At 40.7% G+C, this 26,706-nt stretch overlaps 1 long non-coding RNA gene across 2 annotated transcripts in view; it reads left to right on the plus strand.

Annotated features, from left to right (window-relative positions):
* The window catches only part of LOC133223055 (uncharacterized), a 39,400-nt gene extending 15,868 nt beyond the window's left edge, over nt 1–23,532 (plus strand). Inside the window, exons 1-3 of one of the 2 annotated variants that reach the window (XR_009728453.1) lie at nt 1,187–1,281; nt 15,084–15,234; nt 22,418–23,532. This is a non-coding gene — a long non-coding RNA (uncharacterized LOC133223055). Of the gene's footprint in view, nt 1–1,186; nt 1,282–15,083; nt 15,235–22,417 lie in introns of those variants that run through there. The other variant, XR_009728452.1, reaches the window with a different exon arrangement.
* Nucleotides 23,533–26,706: the final 3,174 nt, after the last annotated feature.

The following is a 26,706-nucleotide window of genomic DNA, read 5'->3' on the forward strand; positions in this document are numbered from 1 at the left end:
AACTTCCAATGCAATTAGAAGACAATATGGCAGTATTTATAAAAGTAATAAAAGAAAACATGAAGCATCTAATGCAAGAGTGACCCATGGCACTTATGGTCAGATTCAGGTCAAGGGGTAAGTAAGGCATGTAAAAAACTCGGTATTTATGTAGATAATATCCCTGCATTTAGACACAATTTTCTCCAGTAATATAAAGCCTGCATGACATTGCATAAAGCCACTACTGTGTACTGAAAACAAGGGAATATTTACTCCTGTATGCAGGTTGTCTCTGAATTGTCTACCCCATTATTCTTCACTACAGGGCTTCCAGCAGTTTTTTTTTACATCTATTACTGGTCAGTGTTTTATTCTGTGATACTGTGATAACACATTTTAATATAGACCATACATTGTATAATAGAAAGAGCATTAACACGAAGGCAGTAAGACACAGTGCACAATAATAAAGGATGCAGTAAAACAAATTGGCAGGGCCAAGCTGAGTTTTTGTAGGTCTGCAAACTCATCTGTTACACTGTGGAACATTTTTCAAGCTTGCCTTCTTGAGGTGATGCAAAAAATAAAGGAATTCTTGACTGAGGTGATACCGTAGGTGTTTTAGAGTCAGTTTGAATTTGCTGGAAGAGCTTTCAGGCTCATAGTAATAGTTACACATATATAAAAAAAAGAAAGCTGCAAGTAGTAATTTCAAATTGAAATTATGCAGTCCCAGATTTCATCTTAGGTAGTAGAAGAGAATTTTCACATTTCCCTTTACCTAATGTGCCTTTCTTATTGCCATCAGAAATATCTGTGTCCCTGATGTTCAGACGAAACAGGGTTAATAAGATCTAAATACATACAGATAAACACCTGTATATGTGTATATATATCATATATCATATATCATTTTTTCTGGTATTTTTGTAAAAGCTGGGTTCAGTGGAAATGCTTATGTATGATACAAGGGTGATTATGTTTAATAAACAGGAAGCCACATGAGCCACAGAACTATTAAATCTAATTTCCTATTGATTTCTGTCTGTATTGCTACATATTCCCTCTACCCTCACCTAGGAGAGCACTAGTCTCCCTCATGGCCTCTAGCACTTTGCCTTTTCTTAAAATATTCCCCCCTCATTTCCTGTAAGCCTTTTTTCCCCCCCATTTTGTCCTTAGTTTCATCCCAGGGACAAGGGAAGAGGACGTGTACTGTGGTGGATCCTGGGCTGCCAGGGTGCTGATTCCCTGGATGTACCGCTGCTGAGGGGCTGCCTGGCAGGCCAGACACAACAGGTAGCTTGAGCTCACTTCTCCACTGGGGATGCAGTATTTAATTCTTCCTTCTTTTTTATTTGCTTCTTTTCTGTACGCTTTTAGGAACTTCAGACTGCAGAGACTTCAGTCCCCTTGTCATTAGTTAGTAGTTTATTTATTTATTGATTTTAAACTGTCCATCTGGCTCAAAAATTATTAGGGTGTCGTGGTTTGACCCCAGCCAGACAGCTTGCTCATCCACTCCCCCCCCTTCTTGCCCTCCCCCTACTCCTGGAGGGATGGAGAGGAGAATCAGAAAGAATGCAACTCCCACGGGTTGATATAAGAACAGTTTAGTAACTAAGATATGACACAAATCACTATTGCTGCCACCGGTAATAATAATGATAAAGGTAATAACAAGGGAAGAGAATACAACACCCCATCACCAGGCGACCGATAACTCGCCCCCACAGCCCGACCAAGCACTGACCGATACCTCCTCCAACCCTGCAGTCCACTCTCCCTTCCGGGTAACTCCCAGTTCCCTCCTGGGCATGACATGCTGTGGTATGGAATACATCTCTGGTCAGTTTGGGTCAGGTGTCCTGTCTCTGCTTCCTCCCGGCTTCCCCTCCTCCCTGGCAGAGCATGAGGCCCACAAAGTCCTTGGCCAAACCAAAACATCATTTTTATCAGCTCTGTTCCCAGCTGGAAAGTCAAAACACAGCACTGCACCAGCTACCAAGAAAGAGAAAAATGACTGCTACTGCTAAACCCAGGACATAGGGAAGGATCGACAGAGACCATAATTGAATAAGCCTCATTTCCCTTCAAATTCAGGCTAAAAGTTTGCTCTCCTATAGGCAGAATTTCACAGAGAAGACAAACACAGATCAGTAGAACTGTATCTGTACTATGCCAGGCTCCAATTTTCTGCTTCAAGGCATAGGAAGACTAAAACTGCTAAACCCATCTAAATTGATTAACGTGGAATAAATAAACTATTTTTACTAACTTGTGGCTCCCTCTGTTCCAACATAGAGATCCCTCTGTTCCAACACCTTATCCTTGGTGCCATCTTAAGGCATATCAAGGATAAGAGGGTTATGAGGGGCAGTCAACATAACTTCACCAAGGGGAAGTCATGCTTGACCAATCTCGTAGCCTTTTATGAGGAAATAACACGGTGGATGGATGATGGCAGAGCGGTGGATGTGGTCTACCTTGACTTCAGCAAAGGGTTTGACACGGTCTCCCACAGCATCCTTGCGGCTAAATTGAGGAAGTGTGGTCTGGATGATCGGGTAGTGAGGTGGACTGTGAACTGGCTGAAGGAGAGAAGCCAGAGAGTTGTAGTTTATGGGGCGGAGTCTAGTTGGAGGCCTGTATCTAGTGGAGTGCCTCAAGGGTCGGTACTGGGACCAGTATTATTTAATATATTCATCAACGATTTAGATGAGGGAATTGAGTGTACTATCAGCAAGTTTGCTGATGACACTAAGCTGGGAGGAGTGGCCGACACGCCAGAAGGCTGTGCTGCCATCCAGAGAGACCTGGACAGGCTGGAGAGTTGGGCGGGGAATAACTTGATGAAATATAACAAGGGAAAGTGTAGAGTCCTGCATCTGGGCAGGAACAACCCCAGGTTCCAGTATAGGTTGGGGAACGACCTGTTAGAGAGCAGTGTAGGGGAGAGGGACCTGGGGGTCCTGGTGGACGACAGGGTGACCATGAGCCGACACTGTGCCCTTGTGGCCAAGAAGGCCAATGGCATCCTGGGGTGTATTAGAAGGGGGGTGGTTAGTAGGTCGAGAGAGGTCCTCCTTCCCCTCTACTCTGCCCTGGTGAGACCTCATCTGGAATATTGTGTCCAGTTCTGGGCCCCTCAGTTTAAGAAGGACAGGGACCTGCTGGAGAGAGTCCAGCGCAGGGCAACTAAGATGATTAAGGGAGTGGAGCATCTCCCTTATGAGGAAAGACTGAGGGAGCTGGGTCTCTATAGTTTGGAGAAGAGGAGATTGAGGGGTGACCTTATTAGTGTATATAAATATATAAAGGGGGAGTGTCACGAGGATGGAGCCAGGCTCTTCTCAGTGGCAAACAATGAAAGGACAAGGGGAAATGGGTACAAATTGGAACACAAGAGGTTCCACTTAAACCTGAGAAGAAACTTCTTCTCAGTGAGGGTGACGGAACACTGGAACAGGCTGCCCAGGGAGGTTGTGGAATCTCCTTCTTTGGAGACATTCAAGACCCGCCTGGACACGTTCCTGTGTAACCTTATCTAGGTGTTCCTGCTCCGGCAGGGGGATTGGACTAGATGATCTTTTGAGGTCCCTTCCAATCTCTAACATACTGTGATACTGTGATACTGTGATAGAGATGTATTGCTTTTAGCTGAGATTTGGAAACAAAACTAGTATGTGACAACTTACCTACTTACCTACCTTTGTTGTAGTTTCTCTTCAAGAAACCCTGCTTATCTCTAACTTCCATATACAGGAATCTCAACACCAAGAACTGTTTTTTTGGCTAGTAACTATATCTATTAGTGTGAACACTTAACAGGCTAACTGGGGCACAAGAATCCCAGATTTTTTCTTGCTTTTAACTGCATAGTGTTTTGAGGATGAAAGCTGTATATGTATACACACCCCCTCACATCCTATTCTGAGGTCTTTATGTATCCTCAGAATAAGGATTTGCATAAACCTTATACAATCGTTCAGCACAGCAGAGAGGTTCACCTAGTCAGCACATCATTTTTTATAAAAATGAAGTTTTTCTTATAGGAACAAGCCAGCAGTATTTGCCTGCAATGTGATAATATTCCTTTTGGGATAAAATTGATGTCACTGAAACCCAGCTGAGTTCTGATTCAAAATCTAAATATTCCCAGAGATGTCATAACTAATATGCAGAAATCCTTTAGCTCTGCACTTTCCAGTAAACTTCATGTATGCAATATCATCAACTCCCAGCAGTTAAACACCACATGTTGTTATAAATTTGGTTTTACTGTTCCTTCAGAGTAAGGTAAGCCTACCTTTATATCGTTATCTTAGCACATAAGAAAATCAGACTATAGGAAAGCACCTGACAGTCACTGGTGGTGGGAAAATGTCCACAGTGACTCAGGGAGAACCCCAAAGTCAATTTATATAAAATGTGAACATTGTAAGAATATTATTTAGAAGCATAGAAACCTCTGCTCCATGTGTAGGGAGAGAAGTAGCTTTTAGTCCAGTTCATTTATATTAATTACACTACTTCATAATTTCTTTTTATATATTATTTGCTATGCTTTCCTCAGATGTCAGTAGAATCCTATTTTAAACTTAGTGGTGAAAAGGAATGGATGAACAGAGGGTGCCTCGCAGTGAGCACTTCCTGTATTACTGTATGGGTAGTTTGGGAAGGAGATACAGTCAAAGAAGAAGGAGAAAGAAGGAGGATGGGGGAGTATCTGATTTTACCTAATGAGGTTTGTAGAGATAAGCTGAAGGACTGGACTACCTGGCCTTGGGTCTTTGCACAGTGGCCAGCCTAATTTAGCAGCAGTGTTGACTTTACTGTGCCATGATCCAACAGGACTGAGATACAGCAGCTAAACTAGCAATAGCAGAAATAACCAAGGAGCTGCACTTCAGGGTAGGACATGGACTAGTGGAGATTGGTGAAATAAAGGTATTTCTGCATTCAGCTGAGTCTGTTACCCCTGAGAGTGGTGTTATAGGTGAGCAGAGTTTGTGCGGTGGACAAGAATGCTAAACCATGAGAGCTGCTGTTATAGGGCTAGCCAGACTCCTGATGTGCTAGTTTGGACACTTTCTTTGCATACTTGACTGCTATGCTCTCCAGGACAAGTTTTGGTCCAGAAACAGTTCAGCAGCTTTTTTCTGACACATGATCTCTGCATATCTCCATGTACCACACTACTGCAAGCAGAAATACTGCGGAATATGGTGCACAAGCATCTGAATAGCAAAAATACAAAGCTAAAATGACTCTACACTGAAATTAATAGACACAGTAAGAGACCACTTGGCTCCAATACTTCATGCTGGCTGATGTTTTTAAGCTGCCACTTAAAAATAAGCAGAAGTATAGTCATTAAGGACAAATTTTCTCCTTGGGCATATACAGATGACTTAGCAGAATCTGTGCTAACAGCTGAAATTCTATTGTAGTACAATTTTAAAAGAGTTTATCACATCCATAAAGTCAACATCTGGTATGCTCTGCTATAAAAAAACACTCTAAGAGCTACTATTTCAGACAGCTATGGATTTGCCCTATTATTGGGTATTGTTTATCTTACAGCAAAGTATGATGTTGCAGTTAGTGCCGTACTGTACATGTGGAAATCCACAATTTGGTGGGGTTTAAGATGGGATTCATCCCACATAATGTTAACTGCTTGTTCAGGTTGCCTGAAATGGAAAAGGCTTGTGCTTGGCTCCTGTTGTAGTCTCTTAGTAGATCTTGGGTGACCCGAATAGACTCTGAGAGCTCCTTTTTCATGTTCTTCTGGGCAGCCCTGTGGTTTGGCTCACTCTCTGGATGCGCCTGTTATTCTCCAGTCTCTATAGAAGGTCCCCAAGGCAAATGACTCCTCCCATAAGTGCCTTGGAAGTGTACCTAAAGAAAGGTGGAATGAATCTGAGCCTATGTCCTCAGTACAACAGAACATTTGTGGTGAGCTTTATTCCATTAACCTTCACTCACATAAAGGCTGAGATTTCCTAAGCAAGCTGTTTTCACCTTTCGTGCTCTGACACAGGTACCAAACGGTAAAAGGCATTTCTTATTGGTACCAAACACACATCTGGAGATGTATGTCTTTGCCTGGTGAAGATACTTCTCTCCCTCCACTGGATGGAGAGGTTCTCTGAGGAATTGTTTTGAACTAGATGACCAACTTCTAGATAACAAATATGAAGATAAATGCACCATAGACGACCACATAAAGGTCCCTTTGGAATGTATAGGAGTCATTCCCAGTGATAGCACTGGGTGCAGGCTTATATTTTAGGAAGACCTGCATGACAGGCAATCAAAAATGTAGCTGAGGAAGACAGCTCAGTGTAGAAAGGGACTTTTCTTATAGCAGGTTTATTTTCTTCAGCTAGATCTTGATTTGAACATCTATCAGAAAAGACATACAAGTACAGAACTTCCATATCCTGGGTCCTTTAACGTATTTTTTAAGTATACCTCCATGAAAAAGTATATCTCCATGTTTTTTTTTCCTGTGGTATTTTTTGTAACTTAAGGGTTTGGTTTCTTTCTTCTTAGAACAATGTCACCTTTTAGGAACATCGTTAAATATAAACTAATATCTGACTCCAGCTCAGATGATTCCTAAAACTGTACTGTATTAGTATGTCACATCATAGAAGAATTGCCCCCTGCGTGATACTCTATTGCTAAGGTACCTTTTCACATACAGCAGAGACAGAGCACTGAGAAGACCTGAAACAGAAGGGATTTAATGGGAGAAAATACAGCAGAGTCCTTCTACAGAAAATTGCAGGTTTTTAAAGGTGACTGCCAGAGAATTTTTTAAATGCTGTTTGTAACCTGTTTGTGTTTCCTTACAATGTGCAAAGAAACCTCGAAATGTGTTGTTTTTCTCAAAGCCAGTAACAATTTCAGAAAGGAAGCATCTTCAAGGAGTTTATTTCATGCCTGCTATGGAAAATGTAGCAGCTGTGAGAAATGCAGCTCCAAAGCCCGTTTTGTGCCAGCACTTTGTACTTCCAGCTCACCCATCAGTTTAACCACAACCATTCAAGTATCAGTGTATGTTTGCTCAGAGGGAGAGAGAGGCCTTTGTAGTTGTGTGTGCTGTTTTTTTGCAGCATGAATAAGAATGAAGAAAAATAATGTCTTCACTAAGCATCTACCTGTTTTTCATAGAACTTGACTTTGGGAAATGAATTCATATCTAAGTCTGTATTTGCATATTCTGTTAGAAATCAGGAGAAAATTGAAGTTTGGGGCTGGCGGGAGGCATGAAGGCAATTTTAAAAGCCTGTTTTGGGCTAAGAGGAATGGTGATGGAAGAGGGCAAAGCAACATTTAGTACCCTTCTGAGCCATGCTGTTGCACATGTGCAATGCTCACATCAACATGCTTCCTAAGAATCATGGACCATTGCTATAGGCTTCTTGACAGGACCTTTGCTAGTGATTGAGTTCAAATCCCATCAGAGAAGTGCATTGCATTTTCTTCAGTAGTGCTGCTCCCAGTCACGAATCAAATTTGCTGATGAATTACCTCCAAATTAACCTCTCCGTCACCTCTTCTTTCTTTTGAAAGTCTTCACCGAGGGGGCTTTTCTTCACACAGCTGAAACGTTGGAGATTTATTATTGTTTGGAGTTTGTTTTATTGTGAGATTACTGTAATCTTCTGATCCAAGATGCAACAGATATCACAAATGTGGTCTTCTCTGCTCCCTGGGGCGCCTGTCCAAAACGATTTTGCTTCTGGAGAGAAGACAAGAAATATGGAACAGATACACTGATTTATATTCTTTTGTACTAAAGCTAAGGTTTGGCAGTTCAAACACAGAAGCCTCAGGCTTTGCTCTCTATTATATCAGTTTTACACTGGTATAAAACTGATACAGTAAAGAAGCAGGTCCACTATACATTAGATATGCCAGACAGGTGCCAGCCGTCTCGAGAATGTTTTAGCTATTACTGATGAAAGAAGTTCTGGGGAATCCCTGTAGGTTTGAAGTTAAATGCCAACTATTTAATACTGAAGATTATGATAATGTGACAGATTAATGTCAGAGCTTATGCTTTAAATCTTTGCATAGTAGGACAAGGTTGTTTTTAAAACTTCATTGGTCAGTGGGGGGCTGTACAGCATCACAGTGAGATTGCCTTCATCCACACAGTATCTGCACATGCCGACTCACGCTGCTTCTGAAAGCTTGGCAAACCTCGCATATCTCTTGTCATAATATCACATGTATGCAACCATTATGTAGACATGGCACTCTTCTGGCTCTACACTGCCTCTTCTTTGGAATAAATGACCTTGTTCCCAGCTCTGTGATGCCAATACCCAGATGCCATTCTCTATGATAGCCCTCAGCTTCACAAACCCCTGTATCCCAGGCTTAGCTAGTGCACAGTGTTTCTGTGTATGGTATCCTGTACCAGCTAGGGATGGGGGCTTGAAAAAGCCACACCGCTAGCCATCTGGGTCCAGTGAGCTCTCACAACTCTGAACGAGAGTTTTGTGTTAAGCTATTTGAACTATCCTTGCAGAAACTGTCTGGTGTTTGCTGTCCTCCCGCTAGAGGACTCTGTTTGCATAAACAAAGCTGACACAAGTGTTTCAGTTGTGATGGACAACAGAACAATGTACAGTGGATGAGTGATTCTGAACTTATCCACCAAGCAACAGCGTCAAGATCATTAGGTGCTGGTGCCTGAACAGTATCCTTTTGCTCAGCTCTGCACTGCTCTGCCTCGTCTTTCCTCGTGTCCTCAAGGCTTGCTAGGGATATTCCAGTGTCTGTCTGTCTGTCTGTGGCTCTAAGGTTACCTTCTCCTCCTCCTTCTTCAGTGAGGCTATGGGGAGAATTGCATTGGGGTAATGTCTCCAGTACTCAAAAGACTGAAATCCTATGATGATTCATAAAATAAATGCAATGAAAGATTCAAAATTACCATGAACCATCAGTTACAGGTGCCTTACTAACATTTTGAGTAAGAAAATGTTTCAGCCTTGTAGCCATGTGGATCTTGGCTCCTGAAGAGCCACCACCACACACCGCTGACTTCATGGTCAAATGTTGTGCTGGGTTTTCTTTGCAAGAATAATCCCACAAGGACTTGCAATTGGACCACAGCTGATTTTCTAACAAATAATCAACCACTACTAAGGAATTCCAGTTGTTAAAATCCAACATGGATTTGTCCTGGCTTTTTGGTGCCTGGGACATTTTTCAGCTGAGATGACTGGTTTCTGAATCATGGGAAAAGCTACAGGGTTTTGATTTGTTGTATGCAATGCATCCTGTTCTCTCTACATTTCTGGTGCATCTAAGGATGTCACATCTTTTCATCAGTCATATATACTTTTGATTTTCAAGCATTTTGTGCCAAATCTCATCTGCCACGTTTTATAATCCTCTTATACTTCCTTTAACTTTCCTCAGAGTGAACATTTCAAAAGAAAGTTAGAAGTTCTGTCAACATTTACATGAGAGATTAGAGTAGGGAAATTATATCTCTCTGTATTTCTCCCTAGGATAGATTAGTGCTAAAGAGATTAACCAAACATTTTTTGGCAAATGATTCTGACTTTCTGAGTAGAAGTTTTACCAAAGTTCTTGCCTCTTATTAGATATAAGTGGATATTAATATATAGGTTTGCATAGATTTTGTGAACTTTTTGTCAACCTGATGAAGGCAGGCAGTCTCTGTACTTAAACCATAAAGAATAAGTAATCTTTGAAAAAACAAAGCCATGAAAAGCCCCCACCGCCTGAAAGCATCCTCCTACCATGGTGTTTTAAATAGAATGATGTGTTGCTGATTTTGTGTTGCAAAAAATTTTCATTTTCAAAGCAGATAAAATTCAGGTTTTTTTTGTTTGATTGACTTGAAAGGAGATCACTTAAAAATGTATTGTTTGTTTAACATCTTTACCAAGACAAGCCTGCAAGAGGTCCCGTAGAAGAGACACAACATTGCACTATTAAATGAACTGAAGTCTTCTAAAGCATACAGTGGCAGGTGGTCTTTTTTAAAACTTGTTTTTTCCTCACATCATTTATTGTTGGTACTTTTCTACACAAGCAAGAGAAAACAACACATTTAGGAAGCTCTTTTTACAATTTCTTGTAAAGTTAGGTGGGATCTTCTTGTTGGTTATAAGGAGTGTGCCCTCTAATTTTTAATGCTGGATATATAAAGTTGCTTTTATATATCAGGTTAAGATATGACAACTTTAGTCAATGGTTTAGTGTAGGTCAGCAACTTTTTCTATACTCAACTAATGCAGTGCTATTAGCACTGCTAATACTCCACCATGTATGATGAGGATGTGACAAATAGCAGCTGCACACTGTGCTGGCACTGAAGTGATGGATATCTTAATGTCTGATGCATTACTTACTGAATTTTGGAAGGGGACTGTAGCCTTCATGGCAATATGGGTATAGCACCCAAGTACAAATACAACACATTATATCATTGTTGCACCTTGCCTTGGAACCAGGACATAAATAGGAGTCCCCACAGAGTTTCATTCTATAATTCACAAGACATGTAAAACTTTTAATCAACCCTAATGATTCTCCAAAATATTTTCATCTCAATGTTAATGGTTAGATTGCCCCTTAACTGAGACAGATTTCATGATATTTTGTCTAGTTCTATAGCACTTTTAGTGGTTGGAAAGTTTCCATATAAGTTAATCTCTTGTCTCTCCTTCAGGAACCAAGGTCAGCTATAGCATCAGTTTAATATATGGCACTACATCTGTAAGACTTCTGTATGCAGTTTCAGAGTATGCAATCTTTTGTTAATATTATATAGCAAAATCCCTTTAAAGACAATTAAAACTACCTTGATTTTTGTACCTCATCTGTTTGTCTCACAATTAAATCCAACCTCCTCTTGCTTTCTGTGCCTTGGAGGGTAAGAGTTCTTTGGTGCTACCTTTCTGTTCCCTGTCTGACACAGTTTTCCTGCTCCTTGTTCTCTTACTCCTCATCTGTTTCTCTGTTGCTGTGCTTCCATTCTCTGTCTTCTCTAGCCAGCCTGGAAACACAGTTGCACTTCCACCCTCAGCTTTTCCCATGCCCAATTAGACTTCCAAACATTCATTCCTGGCCAGTATTCCTCATACTGTCTTTATTATCTAGATTTAGTATCCACTGTAGTAACCTTCACTGATACTCTTTCTTAGCCAAACCTGAGAACTTCTTCCAATTCAGACTCCCCTTAATGCAGTCCTCAGGACCACTGTCATATTGCCACATCTTCCTTTCCACCTTATCCTTTGGTGAGCGTGTGCTCTGCTTTCTACTTTTACCTCAAAGACTGTTCTCTTCAGCACCTCCTCTGGTAGATACTCCCACTCCCTCTCCACTATCTGTTGGCACCCTTCAAATTTTCACTCTCAGCCCTCCTCCTTTTACCTTTATAGTCTCTATTTGGACTAACTCGTCCTCCCCAACAGTTTGTTGCTTACAACTCTTTTTTTCATTCTGATGTGCATTTCTGCCTCTGACATACCTTCTTCGGTGTTACCTTGCTCATGTCAAACTCTCTTCAGATGAGACACCATAGCTGTCCCAAGGATGCTCTTTATTTTCCTTTGTTGCTCAGAATTCTACTGTCCTTGATTTCTCATTCTGCCTTTGTCTCTCCATCTATACACTTATTAAATAAAATAATTTTAGTCCAGACAAGCCTACCCATTACAGCTTATCTTCATTGCTAAAATATTTGTCCATCTCTGATCCCATTTCCAAGAATCTTTTTGCTGTTATCTAAACCAAATTTGCTAAACTCATCTTCACCTTCTCTTTTATAACCATGCCTTCTGCCAATCTGAATCATTTCACCTGCTTCATGAGTCTGAATGTGTAATTCTTTTGAAAACCTTGGATAATCTATCCCTCCAAGAACATGGTGGTTTTTTTTACTCCTGGGGTCTTCATTTCAATTTCTTTCCATTTGGTTCCTTACCATTTGGGGAGGAGGAAACATTCCTGTTTCTTCATTCTACCTCTGACACTGGCAGGCAGATTAATGCAATTAATGATATCATGATGCTCACACCTAACACCAGCACATACAAATTAGAGGGATCACAAATATATGCAATGGGGTGAGGCTTCTGAACTAAACTTATTAAGTCCCATTGATTTAACATCGATTTATATACACTGCTTTCCAAAAATCTCCTGTTGGTGCTGGTGATCTGCAAAAGCATCCTGTTGTCTCAGCCAGGGAGATAAAGAGCAAAAACGTAATAGGGAGACTGGGTTTTTCTGTTGCCTATAGGAATTGCGTTGGATGAAAGAATAGTCTTATTCCCTTATGAGACAAAGTAAGCACAATGCTGCAGAAGCCAGCTGGGAACATTAAAGTAGTGCAGCTGGAACATGTAGCCAGCATTTTAGCCCTGAAATAAGCAGTGGGAGAAGCAATGTCTTTGTCTTTTTATGTACTATTTTATAGGATTGTCCTTTGTTCTATCTTACAGCAATAATGTTCGTGGCATTCCAGCAAAAATGCCTTTTGCAGTTATTAAAACGCCGAGGTGTTTACTCTCAAATACTATGTTGCAGCACTTTTTTTTTCTCTTGAGCACCAATCTTTAAAAAGACATGTCAACAAAGCTCAGTGGTACTGCCTTGTCTCCCATTCTAAGGGCTCAAGGTGGTGCAATGTCCTCCTACAGACAAAGCTTCAACTGCATTTTTAAAGACTGTATGAACTGCTAGGTATCACCCTGGCAGCCTCAGAGAATGAAGTTCAGGTTTTCAACATAGAATATATGGAGTGCAGATTCCGGGACATTTTCTTACTCTGACCTGCAAATTCTGCTGCCAGAGGCTAATGCGATAGTTACTGGATTTGCTGCTGCATTTGCAAACCAGGCTGTCAACAGTATATCACAACTCTGTATCACAAAACTGTGATTGGTTTTGTGATATACACTTGTAAGATACAGTTTTGTGATATAGACGTCAGTATGCTTTAAACTAGAGAGCACTATAACCATTGGACCCACTTCTTGTAGGACATCAAGTAGCCATAAGATGATTTCCATTAACAATTAGTCTGTTCTGGAATTTAATTGAGGTACTTCAGTGGAAGAACACTGTTATGTGAGATCTCTGGTTGTATCATCTCTATATCCTCAACTCCATTAATTTTGTTGTACCTTTAGATGTTTCCAAGACCATATTTGATTTGCTTATGGGACTGTGTTGACGCACCATAAGTGGATTATTCATACATTTTCATGACTTGTAACTTAACAACTATAAAAGTGATGGTGAAATAACTCCATAATGCATTATTAGCAGTACACCTGTCACCTACCAGAGTGTGATAACTGAAATCCTTTTCTCTCACCTTTAGAGGGGAAAATTATTTTTTTTTTTTTTGCGGGATTTACGTTAAAAATTCAAATGGTTGTTTCCTGTTCTGTGACTGTAAAATGCTTTAGTACAATCCAGCAGGATGACAGCCCATCGAAAATCCATAGAGTGAGAATAATCAGCTATTCAGGTTTACTGGAGAACGGACAATGGAAACTGTTAACATTCAGTGTGAAAAGTTCACCCAACTTTTAAATTTATCATATATGCAAACGTTAATCACGTTTTTAAGTGCCCGAACTCTGCAAATTTTAAGAGCACAAAAGAAACTATAGTAACCTGTGAGACACTTGTCTTTTCTGAGACTTTTCTTTGGCAGCCACGGTAAGTGAGTGCTGACAGGAAGGCTGACAACACAAGTGCATTTCTGATGCAAAACACCGAGGACAGGATGAACGGTCAAACCTTCAAGAAAAGAATGGGGCCTTTTTGTTGTGGAAATGAAGCTGCGATAATGTTCCCAGACTACGAACTGCCAGTCTGGAATGACAAAAACCATAGGAGCTTTTTCAAATTCTTTATCAATGTCAGCAGTTTATTTTTTCTTCTTCCTGTTGGGATTTTAGCTAAGAAAAATGTGAAAATTTATGTGAACAGTTTGTTTCTGTGTATAGCTCTTAGCAACAGGGCTGGAGAACATAAAGGCAAACATTTTATTGTCCATTCAGGAGCGGATTAATACTGCTAATGGGAGAAAAATTCTGTGGACTGAGGTGCTCTCTTTCCAGAAATTAAACCACATTAAAAAGGAGTTAGTATTTGTAGAAAGTTATCAGTGGACAGGAATACTTAGTAATCTTTACATGACTACTCTCTTGCATCTGCTTTACTCACCAAGTGAAAGAGGCAGAACAGCCTGTAGCACAGTCTGTCTAAGGATCTTGGTCATATAATGCCACCATTATTGTTAATGTACGTATTATACTTCTATTAGCACCTGGATGTCATGAGGAACCCCAGTGGCCCCAGGATAGCTGGGATATGTTGCTGGACTCTCCTTCTCTGCCTCTTTAAAAGCCTTCCTCTCTCCTGCCTCCACATCATCCCTTCCTCCCCATCCCCTGCCAGGATAGTATGGCATTTTCTTTGCATTGTCTCGTTGTCTCTACAGGGGGAAAAAACGTAATTTTTCCAGCTAGAGGAAACACTCAGGGGGAGATACAGGCTACCATCAATATTTATTGAAACCCAGTTTATAAATCAAGCTATTATGAACAATAGAATCAAGCTGTTAGTATTAATAGCAGGTAACTTGGTACCATCTATTCAATTATCCCCCTCAATCCTTCATTTTACCCATGTTGAGTAGCAGTAGGTAGGCCAATCCTGGATGTTTACTGAGAAGCAGAGAGCCATATTGATACACCAATGTCTTTTAGGAAGGTGTTCAGAAGTCCGTTTCTTTCTCAGGCATATATAACCCCTGTAGCTTGTGGTCTGTGCTTGCATGTAGCAGCTGCCATCTTCATTGGCTGTGGTCTGAGTTGCAAAACCTGGGGTTCGGGCTTTTGTGTGCTGATGGCTATGGACACATTCTGAGTACTCTTGCTGTTCTGAATTTATCAGCAGTCTTAGATTCAAAAGGACTACAAGTTTCCAGAGCTGAGCAGCTTTTGGGAGACCTTCACACACTGCCTCTCCATGTGTACTTTTGCTGTTTTCTAGTTAACTGTTTCTGTTGCCTACAGGTGTGCATCTACAAAGCTCATTCACACAAATTCACCAAGAAGAGGGGGTTGTGTCAGGATCAATAAATAGTAAACAGCCCTTCCTCTGTCCCCTGCACCATGAGGTGGATGCTCTCTTCATACTATCCCTGTAGGATATTCCTATATAGAGGTAAATCTGTGCTGCATATTGCATTCAAGTTAGCTCAAGCACCAAAAACATCTCCACCATGTCCTCATGGACCTTTGTGCATCTCAGAGAAGCCTGGTGACTTCTCCTGTACAAATATCATCTTTAATGAGACATATTATTTAAAGCCAGCACAGATGTGTATCTTGCACTGCTACCATCACTGTGCACATACAGCCAGATAGAGCATTTGCCCTGAAGGTCACAGAACTATAGCCAGTATATAGTAAAGACAAATAGGAAAAAGCATATAGAAAAGGGCCAAAATATACTGAAGGTCTCCTAACCCAGCCTTCAACATGACCCTACAGATTATGCTACAATGAATCAAACCTCCCCATTTTCTTAATATTCTGATTATTGCCTTTTTGTTCTCCCCTTAGGAGATTAAAACAGACCCAGAAGATATAATCAACAAGTCAATGACAGATCCAGGCAAAGAGCCCAGAAATGCCTCGTGCCCAGTTGCCTGCCCTATGCATTAAAAATTCTTTATTATTTTTCATTTCTTTTCTGCCAAAAACTACTCTTAAGATCAACATAACAGAAACTTCATTACTAAAAACTTGTGAGTCAGTTCAGCTGAGGCAAGGCACAGTCCCTACACAGAAGGTCTGAATTTGGTCTTTCCCCTTCCCTTTGATGAATTATTGTCCAGAAAGGCAGCATACCTCTACCCCATGAAATACATGAACCACAGATTTTTCAGCACTAATTATACAACCAGTTTTACTGGGTCTACTGAGGCATCCTCCATCCCTGCAGGTGTTTTGAAGACAAGATCAAATCCCTTGGCAGTCAATAGGATGGAAATGTAACTAATTTGCACTTGCCAATTAAAGGATGAACTAGCTCTTCAGGCATTTTTGCACTAGAGATGTCCAAGAATGGGTAAAAAATGTATTATATTAGTAACTTACACAAGCTTTGCAGGTATAGTAAGGCAAAAGATCAACAATACCCATAGGAGACAGAAAAGCAGTTCTTCCAAACTCTAACAATGCACAACCATCTCTGAATCTGTTGCATGGGGATTAAAAAGAACAGGATAACAAACCCCTCTGTTTTCCTGTCTCTGCCTAGGAATAGTCATATTTTTCACTCATATCTGTATTTGTGATATTTTTTACTTAATCATCAAGCAATATATATGCAAGGAACATAAAGCACAATTTCTGCTTACTGACCTTCCAGTCCTTTACCATATAAATTGTTTATCAAAACATGCTGAATATTTTCTTATCTCCTGTCATCAGAAATTTCACGCTTCCTATGGGACTTGGTAGGATGTTTAATATAGACTCTGCGTGGTGTGCTGATTGATGGGACACATTGCAACCCTAACAGCTTTCTGTGATTTAAAATGAAACAAAACACAAAAAACCGCAACAACCACACAACACTTCAGAAGCATGTGGGTTTGGAGCCATGATTCCCACCCATGATGGCCTGGGCTCCCCTGGGGCTGGTTTCAGTACAGGGAGGAGGAATGGATAAGATTCCTCCCTAGTCACCAAAGAGCAGGTCCCCATCCCTGTCCCTCAGGGCCAGAGCTCCAACCCCTTAATGCTTCTGCTCAATCCTTCACATGTACTATGCAGAGGCAAGATGAGAGTGGAGAGATTCTGTAAATGCTGGTCTCCAGGGCCATATTCTGGTGTGGTATAAAAACTATCCAAGGCGAGCTGTAAATGAGGGAGGCTGAGGGCTGGAAGCAAACTGCAGGAGTGCTGTGTTTTGCATCAGCAGTCTTGAGTAAAATTAATCCTTGTGGAGCCTTGTTATAATGCATCAGTATGGCTTCTCCTACCCATATATTTTATTTAGAAGTAGTTCAGGTATCTGCACAGTCCCACAGTGAGCAGTGCTGGTTTGTGCTGTGAGGCCACACATATCTACCTGGACTGCTTCAGTTAATGTAAGGGAGGGGTGGATTTAGCAGCAGATGAAGTCTGACCAGAGCTGTGGCATCCCTGCTGATTCTGTAGTTAGTTTAAGCTAAAACTTAAGTTTTGCCCATCTTCTACTGGAAACAATTATTGTCAGGTGCTGTTTTGACTTCAGGGTAGCTGAGCTGTTAAGAAAAGCTTAATCGTAGCCAGCAGATGCAGTGAGAAAAATGTTGAAATTCTGAGAATTCACTAATGCGAAATGAAATCGTTCTGGCAATCATCTTACTCATTTAAGCTAATTGATGAGCTTATCACAGTACTGGTGAGCTAGGCAGAGGCCAGCTATGGTGAAAAACTACTGTCCAGGCACAGAGAGAGGTTTGATTAAAGTGGAAGCAGCTGACGCAGGAGCTCCTTTGCTAGTGCTGCTTCCAGGTTTCAGCCTCTCTTCCAAGCAAAAGCTCTGGGACCTCCCCATCTTGGCAGATCAAGCTGATTTTGGCACGGCACATGCAGCAGAGAGGGAATTTCAGGGTGCAAACTCCAGCACAGTGCATGGTGAGGGCCCTGTGAATAGTTCTGAACGTGCCACAGGGGACTGACCAAGGCTCCTCTTCCAGCACTCCTTTTCCATTGGCCTGAAGTGCAGTGTCCAGAGGCAGCTTGCCTTGGAAGGAAGAATCATGGCGTAAGAAGGTCGCCTCTACTGGTGTCCATAACTGGAACTTTCCACTAGGCAATACTGTTCATGCTTATGTCATTAATTCTATGTTTAAGAATATGCTCCATGCAAAACATAGGAAGTAACTTACACTGACCCTTTGAAATCCAGGTTTCTTCAGTAGTGATTCCACTATGTCAGTGAATGCTGTATCTCTGGTATATCGCTCTGCTCTTAACTTTCCTTTTAACAGCATTCTGAGAAATTGAAATATCCATAGCATTATTGTATTTAAGAAAATACTTTACATTTAATTTGAAGCAATTATTTGAAGAAAAGTTCTAATAAAGAAGTTATAGACTCCAGTTAAACTTTAATAATATTCAATATATCAAAATACTGACAGTGTTTTATACTGTCATAAAAAAGGATAGTCAAGTAGCATCCCTTTTTATGGTCAATTTCATAAATCTACATCGGAGAAAAGTGCATTCCTAGTCCAATTAAACGTATGTAATTAAATATTTACATACAATTTACGACTTTGGGTTATAGAGATCACCGCCTCCCCAAGATCGTGTTTTACGGTGAACTTGCCACCAGTAGCCGCAAGAGAGGTGCCCCAAAGAAGAGATATAAGGACTCCCTGAAACAATACCTTAGCCTTGGCCATATTGACTACCATCAGTGGTCCACCTTGGCCTGCAATCGGGAGACTTGGAGGCACACCATACATAATGCCGCTGACTCCTTTGAGAGCTCACGAAGAACTAGTCTCGAGGAGAAAAGACAATGCAGGAAGAATCGTGCCCCACCTGTTCCACCCAAGGAGACCTTCTGCTGTGCTTTTTGTAGCCGGAATTGCCTTTCCCACTTTGGCCTTCTTAGTCATCAGCGTGCTTGTAGTAAGCATGGGTAAAGCCCTTCCCAAATCTTCGTTCGCGAAGTCAAGCCATGGTGATGATGGCTTTCAAAAATTAGGATGGAGAAATGAAGAACACAGAATTTAGGAAAAAGCAAAATCAGAACTATTTAGCCCTTAAAAGGCAGAGCTATAATTTGCTTTCCCTGATTATGGTATATATGGTGCAGTCTCACAGATTGCTGTTCTTAGTGTTACCAGCAGGTCAAGGTGATCCTTCCTTTCTGCTTGAACCTGGTGAGGCCACACCTGCAGTGTGCTGGGCTCCCCAGTACAAGAGAGACATGGACATACTGAAGACAGTCCAATGAAAGGCCATGAAGATGATCAAAGGTCTGGAGCATCTCTCCTATAAGGAAAGGATGAAAGAGCTGAACTGTTTAGACTGGAGAAGGGGGATCTCATCAAGGTATATAAATACCTGAACAGAGGGTGCAGAGAGGAGAGAGCCAGGTCCCTTTCTGTGGTGTCCAATGACAGGACCAGAGGCGATGGGCACAAACTGAAGCACAGGAGGCTCCCTCCAGACATGAAGAAACACTTCTTCACTCTGAGGGTAAACGAGCAGTGGCACAGGTTGCCCAGAGAGGTGCTAGCATCTCCCACCTTGGAGATACTAAAAAAATCCATAGATTTATAGAATGTTTTAGGTTGGAAGAGTCCTTAAAGCTCATCCAGTTCCAACCCCCTGCTATGGGCAGGGACACTGTCCACTAGACCAGGTTTCTCAAAGCCCCGTCCATCCTGGGCTTGAACACTGTCAGGGATGGGGCAGCCACAGCTTCTCTGGGAAGGTTTTGGTCAACATCTGGACATGGTACTGTGCAATTGGCCATAGGTTGCCCTGCTTGAGAAAAGGGGTTGGACAAGTTGAGCCCTGCACATTCCTCCCATTCTATGGTTCTGTTAAAGGGACAGGAATCAGTCATTCCTGTGTTCCCAAAGAGCTAAAATAAATGTTCCCCCTGTTCTTCTTGCAGACATATGCTAATCTCTGATGGTTCTTATCACTGATGAAAGTGGTGGTCAGTTCAGGTAACCATCATGTGTTTATGAAGCTACAGCCTTCCAGACTACAGTCATTGTTGCTCATGTCATCTACATCAAACCCACTTGCAGGGGAGCACTTCAAGATAAGAGGGATGGCACAGTTAGATCTCATCAGTCCAGGACATCTCTCCCCAAGTGACAATTTATAAGGAGCAACCTTAATCTTCATATTCCCTAACTTGGAATACTTAGTCTTGCAGACAATGTACTCTTCTAACACTTAAAAAAAATAATTACATTACTTTAATTCCATTTAGTAGATCCACAAAGGACAGGCAGTAGCACTGATACAAAGACTGTAAGTTACACAGCATAAGACTTCACTGGATGAGTTCAAGAAGTAACTGGTAACATTTAGACCAACTGCTTGGCAAAGATTTGAAGGACACTTTGGGGGTTTGTGAGATCAGGGTGTTAATCATGATCTACACTACTGTAATGCGGATCATGTAATGTAGATCATGAGCTGTGGGTTCAGTTCTTGGTTCTGGACGTGAATCTTACTCTGATTTTCACAGATGGGCATGCAGTGCATTTGGAGTGCTAAGTCAGCAATTTATCAATGTGGACTGAGTTCTATTGGAATATATAGTACTGAGTCAACTTGTTCCAGCAGAGCAGTAACAAAGCTGGCTTCTGCAGTTCTGCACTGGCTCTCTGCGGACCACCCAGGAGTGATGTGGGCTGGCAAAAACCAGGAGGCCAGGACAGAGGGAGGAGGATTTGGGTTAGGAATCACAGGGAAGTGTGCTTTGCACTGGAGCAGCTGAGAATCAGAGGAACAAATTCTTTGGAGCTAAGAAGGTTTCCCCTCTGCCCACAATTTAACTGTTTATTTTCCCTTGTCAGAGGGTGATTTCTGCAGTGAAAATTCACTGAGTTATGAATCTTTTCCCGACAGTGTGCTTGCCACACCTGGTATTTATAAGTTGCTTCAGAGGGGACAAAGCATGATCAGCGCAAATGGGATGCCCAGTGATATTTTCAGCAAGTATCTATTAAGTTCTGCCAATCATCATGTGTACAAATACCTTATATATATAAATATATATATTGTATTTACATATAAATATATAAAAATGTATATATAGAAAATGTATATAGAATATATACAAAAAAGATACGTGTTTTAGAATATTGTCATTTGCTCAGAATGGTGTTTTTTTTTTTCATGGACACAGCACAAATTTTGCTAAGTTGCCTTTCCCTACTGCTATATGTAAATATAAAGAACACACTAAAAAAGCACCTAAAGTATTATTTCAAGCTCTTGCAAAGTTACTGACATTTTTCCCCTTCTGTACTTCTCAGAAACAGCTGAACTGGCTGTACCAACACCCCAAAATCAAAACAGAAACATAACCAGCTAGAGTAAAGAAGGAAAATATAGCCTAAATGGTTGTGTTTGGCAAAATATAAACCACTGAAAGCAAGAACTTAATGGGAAAACATTAGACAGAATTATCAGGATCACCTATCACGATCCACTGATCATGTAATAGGATTAAAATGGGAATTGATGTTGACTGTAATGAAATCACATTATGGTTTTGTTTTGCATTTATCGGAAACATCTGGGAATGCTGGAATTAGTTCATATTTTATGTCTCCTAACTCTTGTACCCCCTCCCTGAGTTTCTGAGACGCTAATAGGCGTCGGCAACTTTTATCCTTGCAGCAGGACTCCTGCCTACACCTAAATCAACCTGAATTTACTAAGAAATTAAAGGCATGCAATAATCCCTAGGAAGAGTCCAGCATTTTCCATGACATTTACTTCTCTTTTAACAGCTTTGCAAGATCTGGTAGTTATTGCTAATAAGAAAACATTAGAGAAAAAAAGAGAATGATGGAAAAAAACCTTCATAGGGACAAAATTTTCATAGAGGTTGAGGAATTAATTTTAAAAGTACTTTTGACTTGATGAGTGGGCTGGAGGTGCTTTTAGCCATAATGGTATCATTTAAGCTTAAAATGTCTCTCTAAATTGGGCTATACAAATAGTTAAATTATAATAGTCATTATATAAGTATGTAAGTAGAGAAGCAGACTTCTGGATCTCTATGCTTATGTTTCTCTGTATATTGGAAGGTACATGCAGTGAAATCTTACACTCAAGGATATACAAAATGAGCATAAAGGGTGCAGTCTTGCAAGCTGCTGGGTACTATGTCTGTTTCGTGCCACATTAAAACAACTGTCTGTGGTTATACCCTGATGGGTCCTGAGTGACATGTTTATGGTTGGAAAGTGTGCTTAAGTGACTTTTGGCTTGATTCAGAGGGCACCGCTTTACAAGATTAAGTCTGCATTAATTTGCAGGCTTGCATTTGATGGTATATTTCAGCTTTCAGACTGTTCCCTTTTTGATCCTAATTATTTTTGCTTCCTTTTCAAATTATTTAGGTAGCTAATAAATATACATCCAGCGGTTGCTTCTCCAGTGAAGGATTACTTTGGCTGCCCTGTAGCTAGCAAAGAAGGCTATATCACTTGAAAATGCTATTTTTCTGATGAGTTTTATGGCAATTACTTTAATGTTTCCACCCAAATGTATCTATCTGTCCTTAAAGACCTATGGTGTAATTTACTTTGATGGTTTTCTTCTGCTAATAAAAATCTTTTCCTCTGTACCTTTAGCTGAAGGTGTGCTCCCCGAGCCGTCAGCTTGCCAGAGCTCAACTGGATTTAAACACAGAAATGCAGAGGCTGAGAAATGAAAATGAACCGTCAGCAGCTTTTGAATCCAAAGTGCTGAACATTGCCGTGAGCCCAGAATAATAAACTGCACTTCAAGACACAGACCCCGCTGATGAAATATATGTTCCAGAACCGGTTCTGACAACAACACTGGGGATAAGCTGCGTGAGATTCTTGATCCGATTTAGTAGCAGAACACATGGCATTGTTTGGAAATTACAGAAATATTTTAGCGAGGGTGGAGGGGAAGTGATGTTTATATCAGAGTTTGCAGCTTCACTTTGGGAGAAGAGTTTGCTTTACAGAAAAACTGTCTAAGAAGTATGTACGTATAGGAAGGGGTTTTTGTCTCATTCTCCGGTTATTCCTCACTCACTTAATGTTGTCCAATTTTTAGATCTCTAAGTGTCTGCAGATTTCCCTGGGGTACGTGTCACTCCAGGTGTTCATTCATTTCAATGTTCTTTCCTGAAAATTAAAATTTTTAACTGTGTCTTGGATTTACTGCTTTGTAATTTGCCTTTTTTAAAAAGAAACCCCAACAAACTATGTTAGTACCATGCAGTGCTTTAACTTCCATTTCTACATTGAAATAGCTAAAAGATCTGAGGATGTTTCATAAATTCAGAACTGTCTAGGCAGTAAAGATCAGTGCATATAAAATGTATGTAACTGTAAACTTAACATCTAGCCATAAAAACTAATGTCTGCAGGCACAGGAGAAGCTGAATTATTAACCCTTTTATTGCATGCAGGGCTTTTTAAGAGCTTTTGGCATGGGCAAATTTTATATTCAATTTGGTAAATGTGCTGAGGAAAAAGCATATTGTATTCTTCAGGATAAAATCTATTAGAAACTCTGGACCAACTTCTCAGTTATTTCTCAGAGAAGGCAGCAAGGACAAGCAGGCAGTTTGGTGCTTGGAGTTTGTTCATGCTCTCACGCTTCTGGGATACTTTTGCAGATCTTGGGGCTTTTGTAGAGGTCCAAGAAACCTGCATCTTCTGAGCCAGTACTGGGACTGGTTGCATGTCAGAAGAAAACTAAATGAAAACAGGAAAACCAGGCAGGTCAAGACAAATTTGGGCAGAGCAGGGCAGGCAAACGTCTGTTCCGAGACCTGCAAACTCAGTGCATGCCCAGCATTGCCTTTGCAGGTGGATGAAGGACGCAGAGAAGCCAAAACAATTCATGTTCTGCAATTGTTATGCTTCTGTGTTGCCTCTGTAAATGAATGTGAGCTTTATCTCAGTTTGGCAATGGTAGGCTCAACTTAACTGCAGTTTTGATGGGAGAAGCTAACAAGCAATTTACTTAAATAGGTACATAACCAAAGCCCAATTTGTTTCTGACTGATGGCAATAGTCGTCTACCTACTGGCTTCAGAGAAAGCTAGATGAGTATTATTCAGTGATGGTAATAGTGCATCTCCTCTGATGTGCTGCAATTAAAGTAGTAAAAGTATTTGCACAGATCTCTCTAATTCCTTTACAGTGTAATGCTGCTTTTTTCTTTGCAAAAGATTTTGCCTTAAAATAAACCAGAAGGCCTATTAGTGTATCTTCTATAATAAAAACCTGGCTGTTGATCCTTACTTCATATGAAAATCAGCATAAAAATTATAACAGGGAAAATATTTATTTATATAGGGGAAACAAAAAAAAAAATCAAATTTCTTTAGAAATGCAGCTATCATGGTAACAAAAATGGTAAAGACTGAACAGCAAAATTAATATAATAAACAAAACCTAGTGTTATAGTCTGGATGGTTGAACTCCACAGTCTAAGGGCAGAACTAAGGTAAGATCCATTCTTAGCTTAAGAGTTTTGATATGGCAGAGGATGATAGACCTCTGAATTTCATTAGAGAATTTGAAATGGTGTATTCATCCTCGTGTCAGATTTTAGTGTATAGGCTTTAAGAGGTGGATATATCCTTTAAGAGAAGGTTATCAACACAACAGACTATGGCCTCACTGAAGTGTGGCTGGTTACATTAAGCACAATGGCATTTGGGTGAGATAATATTGCCCTTTGCTACCCAAATATGACATATCCTGTAAATAAGAAAAATGCCTACTAGTTAGATAAGGCATCTTTAGAACTACTATATATGTTCTTTGCTAAATCCTGTAGTGCTTAATACTTAATGCTTCTACATCTTCAATGTTTCATTCATGTTATTAAAGGATGCTTTGTAAAGAACGTTTACATATGCAAAAATATGCAAAAGTACATATATTTTAAAAACATATGAAAAACCTTGTGTTCTAAGCATGTGGGGATACTGATCATCAGTTTTGTGCACACTAAATAGTTGCATCTAATAGTAATTTTTGTTACCTACTTTAAAGAAACTCATGCATTTCTTGAAAGCAATCTTATTAGCCTCCAAAATGCATATGGATTCGTCTTTTCATTGCTGGTCTTGCTGTCTGTCAGAGTGGTAATGTCATGGTTTGCAGGTTGATTGGTCTTATACACAAAATATCAAAGTATTCTAGAAGTGATTAACAAGTGCTTGAGCCTTAAGAATTCAACAACCCATTATTTATAACACTACTTTTTCTACCCTCATGGATCATCTACTTTGCAGTTAACCTTACCACTACTCCTCTTTCATTTCAAATGTCCTCTGTTCAAAAAGGAATGGGGAAAACCAGTGTGATGCAGCTTTGGTTGCCTCGGTCCACAGGGTTTACCTGTACGTGTGTGTAGCGCTGGTCTTGCTGGCAGTACACTCCACATCTCCAAACCCTCTATGCAGAAGCAGTGCTGAAGTACTGCTTTCCTAGTCTTGCCTTCACATTTCCTTGGCTGATGTTATGTTAGCATAAGGCTTTTATTTGCCCAGGATGATGCTTAATTTTGTCCATGTGTAGAGGTGATAAAGTACTTGGATACACTAGAGGACATTTTCCGAACACCACATGGTGTGTTTATGATGTGTTGACATTTTTTAGAGAGTGGTGAAAGATCATTGCAGAGATACGCACGGCGCTGGGTAGGTAGCCGAGAATAAACACTGAGAGATATGAGAGACAATGGATACTGTGTTTGGTGCCATATTTTCATGCTTCATGCTGGCATTTCTGGAAGAGTACTGGTGTGACATGGTGAGATCAAGTCACTCTGCAGAGATGTGGTATACAGCAATAACTCCAAAACATCTCTATGAAAACATTAGACAGAGGTCACTGAAGGCAGCTTGCCCCAGTCACCTCTGGTGCCCCAGGACCTCCTCCCAGTGGTACTCCTCTTAGTAGTCCCCCATTTGTCTGGACAGGGCATCTTCCCGCATATCAGGACGTCAAAGTTGGCCATCAAGTGGGATGCACAGATAACTCACAGGCACTTTCAGCACTTACAGAAGTTGTCAACCACCTAAGAAACAACATGGTCAGTGTCTCAAATTTGTTTGAATGCGGGTCTCAAAAGTGGCATGTAGAGATGATGTGCCTTGCTGCAGCCTGCTGAAATCTGCTAACACCACACAGGAAATAAGCACCAAACACTGCAAACTGACTTGGCTGAGTGTGAAAGCAGTTATAGCCCAGGATGAAAGAAAGCAAGGGTGATAGTGGGGTTAATGTTATGTCAGTTCTGTTTTAAGGAGCAGCTGCTAAAACATGTTGTTCATGGACAGTGAACATGGGGTTTTGCTACTGATGTTTAACCATGTTTTCAGTGCTAATTTTGCTCAGTTCTTTAAACACCTGATGTAAGGAAACAGGTAATTCACATGAGGTTTATTGAATCTTGTTAATCTGATGAAAGACGTTGGGAGGATTGATTTATTCGCTCTATTAAATAACCACTTACATGCAAAACTCTGTGCTTTCTGACTAGGAACATGCGGATGTGTTGGTTGCTTGCTGATTTTTTAATACTTACATGAAACCTTTTGGCAAAGTCACAGGAGCCTCTCTGTTTTTCATTTCTGTTTTTCACAGTTAAGCAGACAGCAATGCACGCTTAACATTAACATAAACAACACAGAGCTTTATTAGGCATAGAGGCATGTGCAAGAGACAGCTTTAGAAAAATACTTTCAAGATGTGCTAATCATTTACAAGAAGTAAATATGTTATGGCACTGTAGCCAATGAACAGACAAGGTCTTCAGAAGACGCACAGGCTGTAAAACATGCTGCAATGCAACTGTGCGTGAAAGATGGCAAAGCAGTCTTCAAGGGAGTGTTTGTGTCTCTTTGTCACAGCTCAGCATC

This window comes from Neopsephotus bourkii, unplaced genomic scaffold (assembly GCF_033783945.1).
Source record: "Neopsephotus bourkii isolate Nb327-2 ecotype Australia unplaced genomic scaffold, CSIRO-AGI_Nbou_v1 NB_1630, whole genome shotgun sequence".
Classification (NCBI taxonomy): domain Eukaryota; kingdom Metazoa; phylum Chordata; class Aves; order Psittaciformes; family Psittacidae; genus Neopsephotus; species Neopsephotus bourkii.